Below are 11,156 nucleotides of genomic sequence, written 5' to 3'. Positions count from 1 at the left end.
GCTGCGCTGGGCCCCGCTCCTCCCTCAGCCTCCACACCTGGCGCTCCTTCCCGACCTTCGAGACACCCCCGCCAGCGAACGGCTTCCCCCTTCCCGCCGGAGCCGCTCCATCCCTCTCCCAAAAGCCTCCGAGCAGCCCCTCAACCTACCCCGGGCCTGCTGCTGGGCCGCCGGCCCCGAGCCCGGCCCCCTCCCGCCAGCCGCCCCGGGCCCGTACCTTCCCTCCCGCGGGCTTCCCCGGCCGAGCCGCTGCGCCAAGGCAGCGGGGCTTCGCTCCTCCCCGGGCCTGCTGCCTGGCTCTCCCCGCCGAGGGCAGGGCAGCGAATGGCACCGGGGAAGCGGTGCGGTGCGGCCCACCCCGCCGCTCCCGCCTGGGGCCGAAAGGCCGGCCGAGGTGGGGGAGACGCGGGGCGGCGGGCCCGGCCCCGGGGCGCTGGCCTTCAGGGCTGCTCCCCCGGCCCCGGCAGCCTCGGGGCCGCTTCCCTCCCTCCTTCCCCCCCCCTCCCCGGTGCTTGCTGCCCGGCCAGGGCTGCCGATCGCCCACCCTGCGCCGGGGGAGCCTCCCCCCCCCCCGGGGAGCCCTGGCCCCCGCGGGCAAGGGCCGCAGCGCTCGGCCCCCGGGCGGTCCTCCTCGGGTTTGCCCTTGGGCATCGACCTCCCCCCTCAGAATCGGAATACGGCGGCGGGGGCTTTTCCTTCACTGTCCGGTGACGGGAGCCGAGCGCTTTCTGGTGGCTTTGTGGTTCCGTCACCTTGCACTCTGGCCACGGTCACTCGTTGGGTTCGCCTAGGCCTCGCCGTGGGAGGGGGGCCGTTTTGCTCGTCCCCTGCACTGCACGGAGCGATAACCGAGGCTCCGTGGCCCCTCTGAGGACGGACGGCGTTGCCCTGGTAGAAGCGCCAGGTTTTCTCCACGGGCTTTCGGGCCTGGTGGGGCGCAGCTTGGCAAGGCGAGAAGGAAAGGCAGGCCGAGGGGAAGACCTGCCCTGCCGCAAGGGAGAACACACAGCGGCTACCGCGGCAAAGAGAGGGCCCTGAAACTCCGGAGCTCAGAAACAACAGACGGACAGATGGACGCGGTGGTCGCCCTTTCACGTGGAGCTCCGGGAACCAACCACCCAGCAGCGGCCCCTCTCCTCCGGGCACCTCCGTGCCTCTCCCTGGCCGGCAGGCAGGAGCAACGGGTGAGGAAACAGGCTGGAAGGCATCACCGCCCGTCCCGTGAATCTGAGAGCACAGGCTTCCTCCAAAACCTGCCTGGATGGTTGGTGTTTTACTGACTCGCGCGTCCTGCACATGCAATGCTGCAGGCTCGCAGCAGAGAAGGTCAGAAGTGACTGTGGCTCTGCTCCTTCCTCTCCTGGGTTCTCTGGGCGAGGAAATTGCTTCGCCTGCAACTTTTCCACAAGCTGGCCTTTTCCACAGCTTAACTAGCCCCATAGTTCTGCTTCCCTGTTTTATACAGGGATATCCTCAGTTCTTTTTTCACCGACCTTCATTTCCATACAATGTGCACACAGATCAAGAGCTCAGTGAACAAGGTGGGCTCTCCCTTTCCATTTGAATGTGGAAACAAAATATTCTCCACACACACACTATAACAGAATATTCTGTTTGCTTTTGACAGCTGTTCCTTTCCAAAAGATGTCAAAGCTGATATATTCCAAAAAAAGTATTTCAGTTTTGTTAAAAGTTTTCAGGAAAAGAAACACCTCCTGTAAGAACTCTTTTTGTAATTATACCTGAGTGTCAAACATAATTGCGTAACTCAAAAAGTTAAGTTAAAACATAAAATACCATTTTATCTGCTTGCAAAGGCCACAAGAGTTAAATGCCACTCCCTTCCTACCACATCTCTTACTCCCCCCATCTTCAGTAAAAAAAATTAAGGAATTCTCCCAGGAGGCATCAGTTCACCTTACTCTCGAGGCAGAGGTTCAGAGGAAGACTAGATCTTGCTGACAATCCTTCTGTCCTCCAGAGGAGCCTTTTCTTCTCTTACAGTTCCTCCTTCTTTCTTTCTCAAAGGTGAACACCCACTATGAGAGAAATAAAGCAGTCAGCATGCAAGTAGAGATCATGACTGACCTGTCAGAGAACCGATCCAAGAGTGATCTGCAAATAATTATGGCCATAATAATCCTCCAAGTACAACCACCACAGACTCTCCTCCTGTAACCTACAAACTGTTATATTTCTACCCACATAAAGCTTAAAACAACAGCAAGGGAAAGACCCATGCATTTGCTCTTTGCTTACACAGAGCTTAAATAGAGAACAGAGACAAAACTGTGTTGCAACCCCTTATCCTCCCCACGAAACCAAACTGGTTGCTTTTCCACCTCAGCAGTGCAGAACTATTTGGAATATGCAGGTGCCCAGGATTTCAGCGGCATCTGTCAGGTCACCAGAGGATAACAAATTTGTCAGCTTGATAATTATGTACAGTCCTTTCCTTAAATGAAGAAGCAGAAGTTATGGCCAAAATAATTTTTTCCTCTCTTAAAGTAGTTGTCTAATTTTAGCTGTAATGTACAAAAAACCCAGCAGGTGGAGATCTACTACTGTACTATACTTATATTACAATAGATTCTTGGTGACCTTGTACTGGACCAAGACATGACTGTACTTTAGTATTGTAAAAATACGAAATGAAATGGTGTTTCCTGCCACAAACAACTTGCTGTCTAGAGTAGCATTAACGCAATTCCCTCAAATGGAAAGCACTTTCATATATAATAAACTCTAGCATGATTTATTGCATGTTTTTGTCATTTTGTAACTGAATATGGACCAAATTTCAGCTTTCCAAAATCATTCAGGACAAAAAGAGCTCACCGCATTCCCAAGGAAACTAAGAAATTACACAAAGCACAGCTATACACAGTATGGCTATCTGAATAACTGAGGATGCCAACAATGCTACTTAAAAACACTTGAAACATTGTAAGGTACAAATAATTGGAAAAGCATCAAAGGAGTTTAAGATTAGGATTAAAGCATGATTCACCACATTTATTTTTACTCCATGCATTTTGGTTTTGGTAGTATATTGTAGATGCATTTTGGAGTTTGGCAGGTTCCCTGGTTTTGAGGATTTTCTTGTTTTTCAAGGAAGAATAATGAAGTGAATTTCTCAAATGCAAAGGATTTGATTTCTGGTGATTGTAAACCATGCTTACAAGATAGGAGAATCTAGCACGGGAGGTACAGACTCAGGAAAAGACTTCAAAAGCCACGGTGAACGTTGGCGGAACATAAGCTCCAGTGGCGACGCTGGGATGAAATGGCTAACATAACCCACAGAAACGTAAACCAGGGAACGCTGCATAAAACCAAAGATACCCAAAATATTCACCCCACATTTGTCACTCAGGCAATTCCTACAGCAGTAACAGATTAGCTGCTGGGTTGAAGAAAGGACTAATACGAAGAAGTTCTTTGGCATGTATTAAGCAAGAAGTCAAACTATCACAGTCATCCTTTCTGCCCACCCTCCCTCCCGAAGCCATGTGGCACTTAATTCACTAGTACCCTCCTAAAATCTATGGAAATATTAATAAATAAAGAATACCAGAACCTTGCAGGCTTGAATAAACTTTAGTAGCAGGAAGAAGGTGAAAATGCAGAAAGATATAAGTTCTGCCTTCAAGAAACAAGGAGTGAGGCCAGGAGATTGTGTGGCTACATGGGAATTTCTCATTTAAATGCCTCAGGGAGCATTCCCAGCACCAATGGATGGATATTTCCTTCTAGGAGCAAGTCCTGACCCACCAGAAACTTTAAGACAGACAATCTATGGGTTTTCTGCATGAGACAACAGACGCAGGAGTTAATTCCACACACACACTCTGTAAATCAACAGCACTTCATCAGTTAAAATAAGTAGGCAAATTAATAAAAAGCCCTTCCCCAACAAATCTAGTCATTAAACTTTGATTTAGCAGAAATTTAACAAGAAATATAACAGCAGATAACACTTGTGTTAAGGACTAATTATACTGGAAAGCAGAGATTTTCCATTTTAAATAGAAGCCATTTAAATGGCTTTAGAGGTATGAAAGAGTAACAATTTCAGAAGAGGGCATCTTTAACCCAGGTAGGAAACAATTCTGTTCCATCGCAAAACAGGTTGAAAGACCGATTTAATATCCTCCAAATCTGCCACCATCTGGGCAATCTAGGAAACTGCTTTTCAGTCAAATGCAGGCAGATACAGCTCAGTCTTGCCAGGTCTGGGAGAAAAAAACCCACCGAAGCCATGGGATAATTCCGAAATGTCCCACTTGAAAAGCCAGAAGGTTCTGAATTCTGGTAAATTCTGAAAAGCCAGGTAAGGTTTCCCCTGTGTTGAAAGCATTAAGTCAGGCACTTTAGAGGCATCTAGAAGTTGTCCCATGGCCCAGGTAAATCTCAGTGGGACCTGGGAATCTAAAGCCTTTAGAATCCCTTTGCTTCTCAGCAGGGATGCATTCGCATCCCACACTTACCCCATATGTCCTGAGACCAGGGTACAATTTGATTTATAAGCTACATGAGTAAAAGATACGTATGGATACATACCAGAAAATGACCCCTTTGCCAACCTCCCAGTAGAGAAGCCAATAAATGGATTTAGAGTCAGAGGAAGAAAAGGGCCTCTTCTTTTGTGCTTGAAGAAAGTGATTGAAAGGAGAATTATTTGAAACTACCACTGATGTTGCTGTAGCCATTGTCATGACTCAGGAGACAAAGAATCACAGATGGGGTAGATGATAATGCAGTCTTGAAGACACAGTCTGGCCCAAGAAAGCCTTGATCTGAAATAGTGACACATCTTCATTTTCACCTGCATACTGGAGAATGTAACTTACTTGCAAAGATAAATATGTGTTGTGACACATGTATACATATTAAAAAAACAGCGTTGTGCTGTTAGCATTGGTCCAGCAGATGCATCCCCGTTTCATCTCTGAAGTCCTAAGAAGGCCTGCTTCTCCAGATAATGTTTCTCAAAGTTTGCTCATTCCTAGATAATCAATTACTTCTGGCTGAATTGGCACCACAATACAGGAGAGAAAGGGAGTTCCTGCTCTAAACAGGTATTTAGGGACACTATATGAGGCCTGACTTTCACCACCCATTCCTTCCCTTTATCTATTCAACAAAAAGGAGGAGTAGGGTTCAGTCCCAGGTTCTCCAGTGAAGACAGAAGCCCATAAATCCAAGTGCCAACACACACTACAGTAGTCACATGTAAATACACTTGAACACAGACCTGCTTACAGAACTGTCAGTACACCACCCACCTGTGCTCAGCTACATTAGGATTTGCTCGCAGTTTAGATAAGAAATCAACTGAGGCATTCAGCAGTACCGACTGAGGGGCAAATGTCAGTGTCACTGCTCGGGGACTCACTCTCCAGGACTATAGCACTACTGATAGATGCTACAAGTCTCACACATAGAAAAGGCACAGAGTGATACACTAATAATAACATTCATATTCACAAAGGAGAGAAGTGTTTTGGGATGCTTCCTCCAGGCTCTGGAGTGCCAGCTTCATTTCCCTGCCCTGCCAGCGGTACCTTGCATAAGCTGTGTAGTGCCAAAGCCTCTCATATTTAACTGTCTGCCATTTGTTGACTGGTGCAACTAGACCTTAGTCTCTGTGCCCAGTCAGGTATTAGTAAAAATCACATTTCCTTACCCCTCAGGGAAGAGGTAACTTGTTTAAGGTTGTGAATATAACTCAACCAAGACTGTGAAGTGTTTCACCTTCTGCACAGTAAGGCTCCAGGTCCATATTCCAGGAGCAGAGTGGAGCAGAGCAAGAAAAAGGACAAGGACCGACAAAAAAATGACCTAATGTATCCAGTGCAAAGTGTTCATTGCCTGTGAGATCAAAAATTAACTCTGTCACCCTGAGCTGCATAAGACATCTACACAGCTGGCAATCATTTACTAGCTACATCCGTCCATAACGGTATCAGCTAAACTCTGGGCGTGAAAACTGAACCCAGGCACAAGAAAGACTCTCAGTCATCAAGAATGTAGATGACAAGATTATTACTGTGTGGGCAACTCCACATTTCAAACAGCATGGGATGATGATACTGACTAAAATTATACATTTTTCATTCCACCTTATGGTAAGGAGCAAGTGTTCCTGCTCCTCTGTGTGAAGTACAAATTATGTGTCCGACACATGGTTTTGTTTAAAGAGGAGTAATCACTAATCCAAACAGATTTAAAGACTAATACTGCAAGGTGGATAGAGGTTTCTCAGCTAGGGTGCCTTTGGCAGCAACAGACCCAAAACACTATGTACAACTGAGCGGCATCTGTATATAACCATGAAATAGCTACATCAGTAACAACCAAGCACAGCAGTTTCAGCAAACCAACACAGGGCGAGAGGTGGGCGTAAATCTAGGACAAAACTGGAGGTAATGGCAAAGTAGTAGCAGTACCCAGCTAATACATCTGGACAGATAGGGCCATGACAAAATTAAAAACAGTGCTGAAAAAGCCTCAACCCTCACCTCACCTTAAGGTCCCAAAGGAGATGAGACATATAAGTCTACAGGGAACCGACAGGACACCTTCCAATGCAACCGGGAGAACTGCAGTGGGCAGAAGGAAAGTCTCCATCAATGCAAACAAGAAAAGGGAAAACGGTTTGAAGATCGTTATTCTTCACAGTGTGTGAGACCTGGAGAACCACAGCTGAATGTGGTTGATATCCACAAACCTGTGACGGATCATACCCTGAGAACCACAGCAAACCACCACAGACTGGTACACATGACTCAGTATGAATTGATAAAAGGGAAGACGGAGGAATCTGTACAGCATTTCCAAGGAGGAGGAGAGGAAGAAAGAACTGGGGGAGCTATCAAGAAGCCAGTCTCCATGACTCAGTCCTTCTGTAAGACTTTATCTTAATAACAAGACTGTTTGGTTTGGGAACTAGAAGGCTGTATGTTATTTGTCAACATATCGGAGGACACAGAGCACTTGAAATGGGCGAGAGTCTGGGAAGGGAATGGTGTGAAAGCACAAGCAGCCAGCCAGGTTGTTAATAAATATTTTCTTTGTGGTTCTGGTTTTTTTTAACTAGAAATATTTTAACACTTTGGGTTTTGTTTTTTTTAAATCTGAGTGTAATTTTTTCCCCAGTTAAACCTATTTAAATGGCACATGAAAAGACGGCCATCCATTTTAAAGCCCAGATTTAGAGTACCCTGTAAAACTAATCTGGCTTATATTACATTAAAAAAATAAACTGAAGCACAGTATACCTGTTGCCAAGGTCTTAAAGAAAATCAACCACGAACTTTAGACAATATTAAAGCCAGAAAGCTTAGTTTCCCCTTCCAATCTGAATAATCATTAGGTCTGAGATTTATTATAATTATCATCTCAGTTTCTTAAGCTTTGTTTAATAAATATCTCAACTTTAAACATAAAACATTTCTTAGATCCATTCATCATATTTCACTTACAAGACAAATGGAAAATTCTATTTTTTTCTTTTCCACTATTCCAATTCCACAAACATCTTGTGAAGTCTGGAATAAACAAAAGAATTATTTAATAAATAGCAAGTGTAATTCAACAGTTTACAAAATCATGGCATTGGAAATGTATGTGGATTAAATAAATAATTAAATACACATTAACTTACAGAACTACTTGTGTGTATATGTAGTATATCCTCCTTGCTAACAAAAAAAGGATTATTTTGTGAAAAGTTTACTCTTAGTTTAAGATTTCTGAATGTTCGGCAAACAATGAGAATCAAACTCCTTTAGGGAAGAAAAACGTTAAAAAGTATGCCTACAAAATACAATTAACATTGCTTACTTAATTCAAATTTGCTCATGTGGTGATTTAAACTATGATTAAAATCCTTATTATAAATTATTTTGGTATGAATTAAACTACTATAAATTATTCACAGCAAACCATCCTGCTGTCATCCTCCAGCCTTTTATTGCCGTTATTCTGATGATGCTTACCTCTGTGAGTATTATGTTTCAAAGCTTTTAGCAATGCATCCCTGGCCATCTTCCCAGCTTTTCCTTACCCAGGGAGCGACTGGCTTCATTTCTATTTCCTTCAGCCATGCCGCTCCAAAGATAGGGAAGTACTTCTGAGCGACAGACAAAACACATTCCCAAACAACTATAGGTCCTCTTTCTTTTTCATACCCACTTTCTTTGTGCCTCCACCCTCTGCGAGGTTGATGTTGTCCTGCCCTAGGATCAGCATCTTCTTTTGCATTGGCATGTAAATATTAACATAAACTTCCCCTGACAGTTTGATCCCAGGTTAAATCTTCCCTACCTGTGATTACTTTCCAGGTATACATCCCAAGTACCACATTTCCAGCTTGCGGAGAACAGGCTGAACACAACTGCTACCGCATTTTTCCCGTTTACCACTTGCTACTTAAAATTTATTTTTCAAGATTTTAAGTTATACTCCCCCACAGCCCCTGTGAAAGACTTTATCAAAGGCCTTCTCCTCCTCCAGCTGACTATAATGGGCACTCTGCGGGTATGTAGTTCACTGCTCCTTCCTCTTGTTTTTCCATCTCATTGTTGTGGTTTAACCCCAGGCAGCAACTAAGCACCATGCAGCCACTCACTCACTCACCCCTGCCTGGTGGGATGGGGGAGAGAATCAGAAGGAAAAAGGTAAAACTTGTGGGTTGAGATACGAACAGTTTGATAGAACAGAAAGAAAGAAACTAATAATGATAACAACAATAAAATGACAATACTAATAAAAGAATTGGAATATACAGAACAAGTGATGCACAATGCAATTGCTCACCACTCCCTGACCGATGCCCAGTTAGTTCCCGAGCAGCAATCCCTCCCAGCCCCACTCCCCCCAGTTTATATACTAGATGTGACGTCCCATGGTATGGGATACCCCTTTGGCCAGTTTGGGTCAGGTGTCCTGGCTGTGTCCCCTCCCAACTTCTTGTGCCCCTCCAGCCTTCTTGCTGGCTGGGCATCAGAAGCTGAAAAATCCTTGACTTAGTCTAAAGACTACTGAGCAACAACTGAAAACATCAGCATGTTATCAACATTCTTCTCATACTGAATCCAAAACATAACACTATACCAGCTACTAGAAAGAAAATTAACTCTAACCCAGCCGAAACCAGGACACTCATGGAAGGCATTTTCTTATTTACACAACTTAATTTCTTTCTTGCAATGGCTAATTCTTCTGGTCAACAACACTCATCTCAGTGAAGCAACATTTGGGCATAAGGTCTGCAGAAGAATTACTAGACAGAGCTGTTTAAAAGGGACTGGGAATAAATCAGAAAACAATTCAGCATGCACGGTGGGGACAACAGAACTGTTTTCCCACCATATCAGGTCAGAAGGAAAAGTTGTGGTAAGTTTGTTCAAGGTCACAAAAGCATAAAAAAGTCTTTTGTTTCTTCTGCTTTGATTAACTGTGGAAAACACTAGCATGTAACTGCAATTATTTAACAATAATAGTCCATTTTTAAAATGAATATTCATGTCAGTATTTAAGCATACTGAGACAAGTGTTAGTTCACGTTCTCCAAACCTTTGCATCCTAAGCCAAAAATGGGTGTGTCCTGTCCTCCTGGTTGACTCAGGACTTCCAAATGATGCGACTCAACTGCATGAAAGTGTCATGAAAATCTAGGCTTCTTTCTTAACTTTTGGTAAATCCAAATTTTTAAATTTTTTTTCCCATGTGCTCTGAGTTTCCTTTCATCAAAACAGCCACCGTTCCTCATTTATAGAGCAGTTTGGGAATGCGTCAGGTGCTGGAATTCAGGAATCACAGAATGGTTTGGGTCAGAAGGGACCTTAAAGATCATCTAGTTCCAACCCCCCTGCCATGGGCAGGGACACCTTCCACTAGACCAGGTTGCTCAAAGCCCCGTCCAGCCTGGCCTTGATCACTGCCAGGGATGGGGCAGCCACAGCTTCTCTGGGCAACCTGTGCCAGTGCCTCACCACCCTCATGCTAAAAAATTTCTTCCTTATGTCCAGTCTGAACCTACCCTCCTTCAGTTTAAAACAGTTGTCCCTTGTCCGGTCACTACATGCCGTGGTAAAGAGCCTTTCTTATGAGCCCCCTTTATACATTGAAAGACCACAAGGTCTCCCCAGAGCCTCCTCTTCATTCTGGAGCCGGAATAAAGAAATGTGAGGGAGGAAACAGAGACGGTTGCGATACGAAGACATGCCGGGCAGCGTTTGGCGAGGAAAACAACAGAAAAACGTGGCAGCGCGGGGAAGCTCGCGAAGGCTGCGCCGCAGAGGAGAGGCTGCCGGGCAGCACTGCCACAACTGGAAGCCGCGGCGGGGCAGGAGAGCAGGACGGCCGACTGAGGCGGCCCACGGAACCTCGGCCCTTTTCCCTTCCTCCGTGGTCCCCGACTAAGCGCAGACGCCGCGCTTCCAGCGAGCCTACGGCTGGATCCAGCCGTGCCCGGGCCCCGCTACGCGACCCTGGCCACAGACCCTGCGAGTCCGCGAACGGGCCCAGGGCGCGCAGCAGGGCCCACGCCCCGGGGGCAGGCAGGGACGAGCAGCCGGGAGAAGCCGGCGGCGGGCCAGGCCTCGGCAGGGCGGCGGCCGCCCCTGAGGAGCGGGAGCGGCTGCGAGGTGCGCCCGGGCCGGGGAGCGGCCGGCGGCAGACGCCGCGGGCGGGGAAGGGCTCCAACCGGCGGCCCGAGGCCGGGCCGGGCCGGGCCGGGCCTCGCCTGCCGGGGCCCTCCTGCAGCCCCGCAGCCGGCCAGGGGGGGGAACCTCCGCCCGCCCAGCCGCAGCGAGGAGCGGAGGGCAGGGCGGGCCGGGGCCGCAAGGGTTACAACCATAGAGGCCGGCCGGCCGGGAGCCGCAGGAAGTGCCGGCGGGGCGGGCCCGGCCCGGCGCCGGGGGAACTTCTCCTCCCCGCGGCCGGTGGCCGCGCCGAGCCCAGCCGGGGCCGCGCCCGGCGACCCCCTCCGCCCCGCCCGGGCCGGGGCCGGGGCCGCGTCGCCGGGCGGAGGTGAGGCGGTGCACGGCGGGTCGGTCGCCGGCCCCGGGCGAGGGACCCGGGGGCGGGAGGGGGGGGGGGGGAGCCGGGCTGCGGAGGCGCGCCCGGGGCGGAGGGTTGGTTTTCCC

General features: G+C 47.7%; 1 protein-coding gene across 2 annotated transcripts in view; it reads left to right on the top strand.

Moving 5' to 3' along the window:
• Nucleotides 1–10,847: 10,847 nt before the first annotated feature.
• LOC115352432 (zinc finger protein 239-like) overlaps nucleotides 10,848–11,156 on the top strand; it is a 5,870-nt gene continuing 5,561 nt past the window's right edge. For both annotated transcript variants that reach the window (XR_005934195.1, XM_030040588.2), the window contains exon 1: nucleotides 10,848–11,040. The gene's annotated coding sequence lies outside the window, so the exon portion shown is untranslated. The remainder of the gene's footprint in view (nucleotides 11,041–11,156) is intronic.

Source organism: Aquila chrysaetos, chromosome 17, assembly GCF_900496995.4.
Source record: "Aquila chrysaetos chrysaetos chromosome 17, bAquChr1.4, whole genome shotgun sequence".
Lineage (NCBI taxonomy): Eukaryota > Metazoa > Chordata > Aves > Accipitriformes > Accipitridae > Aquila > Aquila chrysaetos.
Note: the sequence above shows the minus strand (reverse complement) of the source record. Positions and strands in the feature narration are given on the sequence as shown.